The sequence below is a fragment of the Oryzias melastigma genome, linkage group LG10 (genome assembly GCF_002922805.2).
Source record: "Oryzias melastigma strain HK-1 linkage group LG10, ASM292280v2, whole genome shotgun sequence".
NCBI lineage: Eukaryota > Metazoa > Chordata > Actinopteri > Beloniformes > Adrianichthyidae > Oryzias > Oryzias melastigma.
The window spans coordinates 3,806,950-3,813,265 of record NC_050521.1 but is presented as its reverse complement, the minus strand read 5'-3'; the positions used below and the strand labels follow the sequence as shown (position 1 = coordinate 3,813,265).

The 6,316-nt window shown below is 40.8% G+C and overlaps 1 protein-coding gene and 1 long non-coding RNA gene across 5 annotated transcripts in view; both read left to right on the top strand.

The window, feature by feature from the left end:
- Window positions 1-6,316, top strand: part of LOC112138538 — a 34,482-nt gene that overhangs the window by 11,824 nt on the left and 16,342 nt on the right. The window lies entirely within an intron of this gene.
- LOC118599280 lies at window positions 7-4,497 on the top strand. Its single transcript, XR_004948581.1, has 2 exons — window positions 7-3,660; window positions 3,819-4,497. It is a non-coding gene; the product is annotated as an uncharacterized LOC118599280 (long non-coding RNA).

The window sequence follows — 6,316 nt, the reverse complement described above, 5'->3', positions numbered from 1 at the left end:
CCCAGCAGACAATCAAGGCGCAGCGACAACCCAAGCTCCCCCCACCCTAAATCATGGAATCAGCTATGGGAGACCAGAGAGACTGAACTCTTTCCAAATTACTTGAACTTTTAGCTGATGTTTTTTCCAAACTGATATGATAAAAAGCAGATTCCTGTACTGGTTAACGTTTATGTTTTTCTTGTTTTTCCAATTTAACAAAATAGTTTTTTTTCCTATACAAAGAGTTATGAAGATTACAGATACTAATCCTCCTTCTATATCGATGGCACTCATGTCACCAAGCACACAAAGTGACGGTGAAGCTGTGATAGAAACATTAAGCCAGACTGATAGATCAGCACAAACCTGTTGCCAGAGAGCCTGGACAGGTGTGCAGAACCACAGTGCATGCATGTAACTGTCAGGTAAGTTACCATCGCAGTGCTCACATATGTCTGAGCTTCTGAGACCCATCTTGAACATCCTCTGACCAGTATAATAAATTCTATGGAGGGTTTTGAATTGGATTAGTTGCAAGTTTGGACTTTTAGTCAGTTTAAAGGTGTTTAGACACATTTCTGTCCATTAGCTTTGATCTGTGCTGCTACTCAGGTCTGCATCCCATTTGGTTATTGGAATTGAAATGTTATTATCTAGGTTGCATAAGAGTTTGTATATTTTGGAGAAAATCTTATTCATTGAAAGTGTAAAGGTTAGTAAGCCTTTCTAATAGGGGTGTAAGTGTTGAACTAGCCCTGGTTGTCTGACAGGTTGACGGGTCTCTGCCTGCACCTGTCAGTCTCTTCTAACTCCTTTGCCTTTGTTTGAAAAGCGTGTGGTTTGTCACCCTGGCCTGGCTTCAGAAGGTGAGTGGATGTAGTAGAGCAGGCTTCAGAGATAGACCCCCTTTTGGTCAGCTGAAGAGTAGTCCTGCAATGTACCTGAATTACGCCGGCCCCAACCCTGCCTCTAAAACATCCAACCAGGGTGATGGAGTGCCCCTAACCCAGAGCAATCTTCTAACAGAGAACCACAGACTTCAGTAGTCTATTAAACCCAAACACAAAATATTTATTTAGTACCGTGAGCTGATTTAGATTACCCCTCTGTGGTAAATATAAATAAAAAAACTGTTATCCTTCACTGGGAAGTCCAAATAAAACACATTAAAACATCAAAACCTGGTAAATGACTTGACTGTTCAATATAAACAAGAAACAAAACTTGAATCAGTAAACAAACAAAAAAACAAACCACACAAAATGTAATTATCCACCTCTCCTGTGGCGTGTTATTCGATACGACCCTTTTAACGGAGATTGAATAAATAAAAAAAATAAAACAGAGTTTTAGATACAACCTGATATGAAATAAAAATGAAACAAATAATAGGTAGGACTTGACAATTCAAAAATAATAGAGTTCTTGGCCTCCTCAGACCAACCAACCTCAAAACAAAAGAACGTCGCTATCAATCCTCTCCCCACTGGGAGTCAGAACGCTCTAAGGAAGTGTTAGATCAGTCTCGTGCAGTTCTTTCTGGCGGTAAATCAGTTCAATAGTTCATACTCCAGACTGGTTCGCCAGTCAACTTAAGTTTTCAACATAAAAAAAAACAGTCACGCTCGTCTCCGGGGCCTTAGTCGCTTCCCGGGCTTAATCTGAGCGTCAGCAAAAAGAAAATAAAAACAGTACCTTTTATCTTGTAGAAAAGAAAGTTGTTACCAGGACGGATCAATGGAGAGCGAACTGCATGGGAGGGAACTCCTTCTTCCATAAACTGCTCGATCTGGCTGTTCCGTCCTCACCGGGAACTGGCTCTCGTCCCCACCACAAGGGGGCTGCCGCGGCTCTCCGAAGATCCGATGGCTGCGGCCTGCTTTCTCTCCCACACATGCCGGCTGTCGTCAGGCTCTGCCAACGTAACTGAATGAAGATAGATTCGCCCCGGAGCTCCGACGTCCCCGCCTCGGCCAATCCGATGTCTGCGGCTGCCTCGTCTCCTCCACACGCCGGCTGTCCTCCCGCTCAGCTCACTCAACTGGACAGAGACTGCGCTGCCTCAACGCTCCGACGTTTCCACCTCCGGGAAGCTCGCTGAGCGCGGCCGCTCCTCTCCTCCTCACGTGCTGGCTGTCGCCCCGCTCTGCTCATGCAGCTGGACCGAGACCGCGCCGCTCCAAACAGTTTACCACGGAGAGTCCAGGGACTGCATTTCCATGTCCGTTTCCTTCACTTCCTCGTCTCTGCCCTCCTATCGTCCGACCTCCTCTCTTGCCGTTCCCGCATTCCTCTCCCTCTTTCCGGCCCGTCCTGACGTCATCCCCGGTCCGGCTTCAATTTTTGTCTCCCCTTACAAAAGTTTAAAGAAAGAGGTAACTAGTTCTGGTAATTTTAAGTCTCTATCATTGTATTTAACTTTTTTAGTAATTATAGATTTCAGTTGCTGGTATTCCAAGAAGTGATTTATTCCATGTTTTTCTTGTAGTTCCTGGGGTGTGATAAATCTTCTATCAATAATTAGGTGCTCTAGTAGTGTTACGCCTCCTGCTTGCCAAGGTGGGAAGTGTAACATCTTTTTGTTTATAAGGATGTCTGGGTTGTTCCAGATGGGTGTCATTTTACAAGGTACGACTGAGGACTTGGACACTTTGAGAAAATCCCACCAGGCTGTTAAGGTGGTACTTATGTTAATACTTTGGAAACTATCATGTTTTTTTATCATTTGGCTGATAAATGGTAGATCTGACAGGTTGATCTTTCCACACAACTCCTGTTCCAAGTCCATCCATGTATTATTTCCTGGATTATTTCTTGACCATTTTAAGATGTACTGTAATCTGATAGCAATAAAATAATTGTTGAAGTTTGGTAATTCTAAGCCTCCACATCTTTTTGCCGATTTTAGAGTTTTAAGGCTGATTCTTGCTGGTTTATTTTTCCAGAGAAAGCTGGTTATGGCTGAGTCTAATGTTTTAAACCATTTTATTGGAGGTTGTGTTGGAATCATGGAGAATAGATAATTAACTTTTGGCAAAATGTTCATTTTAATTGTGGCTACTTTGCCCATAAGCGACAGGGGCAGGTTGACCCAGCGAGTTAGATCGTCTTGAATGTTTTTCAGTAACGGGGTATAATTTAGCTGCACCAGTTCTGATAGTTTGGGAGAGAAGTGAACACCTAGATATTTGATATTGCCTGATTTGACCGGTATTGAGAGTGATTGCTCAGCGTTACTGTTTAGTGATAATAAAACTGATTTATTCCAATTAATTGAATATTCTGAGATGGAGGAGAATTTGTTAATAATTGTTATTGTTTCACTTATAGAACATGATTTATTTAAAAAAAGTAATATGTCATCCGCATAGAGACTAATTTTATGATTGCCATGTTTTGTTTTAACTCCTTTAATGTTCTCATTCTGTCTTATTGCTGCAGCCAGAGGCTCGATGAATATTGCAAAGAGAGAGGGGGAGAGTGGACAACCCTGTCTGGTTCCTCTTCCAAGAAAAAACCTGCTGGACGTCTGTTTGTCCGTTCTGACTGAAGCATTTGGGTTATGATATAATATTTTAATCCAATCAATGAATGATTCTCCAAATCCGAACTTGTGGAGAGCAGCGATGAGAAACTTCCAGTTGACTCTGTCGAAAGCTTTTTCAGCATCCAACGAGAGTATGTTCATTTCCTGTTTTTTAATAGTGGCAATGTCTATGACGTTAATAAGTCTGCGGACATTGTCACTCGATTGTCTACCTTTAATAAATCCAGTTTGATCATGGTGAATTATGTGGGGAGTGATTTTTTCTATTCTCTGTGCTAATGCTTTACAGATAATTTTGACGTCTGCATTGATCAGTGAGATGGGACGATAGCTGGAAGGAGTTGTGGGATCTTTCTCTGGTTTGAGAAGAAGGATTATATTTGCTGAATTCATGTTTGGTGGAAGTAACTGATTTTCCTTTATAAATGTAACCATTTTATAAAAAGTTTCTGCTAGCTGTTCCCAGAATTCTTTGTAAAACTCAGCGGGAAAGCCATCCGGCCCCGGAGCTTTGTTGTTCGGCATAAGCAGCAGAGCATCATGAAGTTCAGATGATGAGAGCGGCGAGTCTAAGTCTTTGATTTGATCTTCATTTAATCTGGGAAGGTTTACATTATTAAGAAATGAATTGATGCTTTGCTCTGATGGATTGATCTCTGAAGTGTATAAGTTCTTATAAAAATCTTTAAAAGTTTCATTAATTTTGATCGGGTCATGAGTGACATTTCCTGACTCATCAGTAATAGATGTTATTGTGGATTTTTCTTTATTAATTTTAAGCTGATTAGCTAAAAATTTGCCAGATTTATTAGAGTTTTCAAATCTTTCTAGTCTAAGTCTTTGTATTTGGAATTGTGTTTGTTTGTTAATTATGTCGTTTAACTGAAGCCTTAGTTTTTTTAAATCTCCCAGAATCTGTTCTTCTGCAGAAGCAGCATAAGCTGTCTCCATTATTTTTATTTTATTTTCCAATTCTATTAATTCTGCTTTCTCTTTGCGTTTTTTATAAGTTGAATAAGAAATGATTTTCCCTCTCATCACTGCCTTTGCTGCTTCCCAGAGAACACATGGTGAGATGTCAGGAGTATTGTTAAATTCTAAGAAGGTTGCCCACTCTTTTTTAAAGAATTCAATAAACTCTTGATCTTTTAACAGAGAGTTATTAAACCTCCAGGTGGAACCCGAAGGTGTTGCTGCTTCCCTGACAATATTTACAGAAACTGGTGCATGATCACTGATAACAATTGGATGAATGCTGGAGCTTTTAACATCTTTTAGAAGAGATTTACTGATTAATAAATAATCTAAACGAGAGTGTGAGTGGTGAACTGGAGAGAAGAAGGTGAACCCTTTAGTGTTTGGGTGACATGAGCGCCAAACGTCGCAGAGACCCAGATCATTCATGTACTGCTTCAGAATACTTGCAGACCGCCATGTACGCTGGTGTGCTGCTGTGTGGAGTCTGTCAAGCTCTGGATCCAGAATAAAATTGAGGTCTCCTCCTGTCAGAAATGTAGAGTCCGAGTGAGCTGAGAGTGACGTGAAGAATCTGTGAATTAAGGAGGAGTCTTCAATATTTGGACCGTACAAATTTGCTATACATAAATGTTCATTCTGAATGGATATAGTAATGATTACATACCTTCCCTCTGGATCAATAACTATTTAATTAATACAAATATTATTTTTACATTTTTATTAATTAAAATGGCTAATCCTCTTTGTTTGGAGTTGTAACTAGCAGCATAGACGGATGGAAACTGTGAGCAGCACATGAGATGTTCAGTTGATTTGGATAGGTGGGTCTCCTGCAGTAAAACTATATCTGCTTTTAAATCATTCAGGTGGTTTAAAACTTTCAGCCTCTTGGGTCCAGAGTTCATTCCACGAACATTCCAGCTAATAATGTTCAGATTAGACATGACTACACTGACTGGGGGGGTGTGAAGCTGCATAGTGCGTGCACCTGCTGTGCCCGTGAGCGAGCGTGCCCGCTGACCGGTGCGCAGTGAAGCGTTGTGCGTTGGAGCGCGTAGGTGCTTTCTGGCTGCGTGAGCTGCAACGTTTTTTTTCTGTCTGTGACCCGGTACCAAGTGAGCCACGGACCGATACCGGTACCGGTCAGCGGCCCGAGGGTTGGGGACCGCTGTCTTAAAGTTCACAGCAGCCCTAAAGTTGTGCTCCAAAATCTCTTTGAGCTGTCACACAGCGGTTGTAGTGTAAGTCATCCAGATAGAAGCTAACTCTTTAGCAGATAGCATTCTCTTCTGTAACCTCCAACAACAAACAACTCCATTGCTTAGCTGATTCTTTAATATTTTTTTATTGGTCGAAGGGAAGTGGAGGCAGGATTTAGCATATATAGGGGTGGAAGGCCCCGCCCTGATGAGCGTCTGACAGAATGCAAAGTAGTTTGAATTTTGACAGACTTGAACCGCCTGGATAAAACTGAGAATGCATTACAGCGGCGGGGGGGGCGCTGTTTTGCATGATGAATTGACTTTTGAAACTAACAGAGCGTGGGATTTTACTCTGCAATAGATTTAAAGTTACTTTAAAATGAATTTGAACCAAACCATGTATTGAAATGTCATTTTTAAATATTGAATTGTAAATTACAAAATGAATTGTCATATCAAAAGCCTAATCTGAATATTGAATTGTCAATTAAAAAATGCATTGTCATTTGAATTATGACCTCAAAAACCCATGACAATTTACAATGCAATTGATTTTGTTTTTATGCAATATTTTAGTTTGTAAAATTGTGATATTGAATTGTAAATT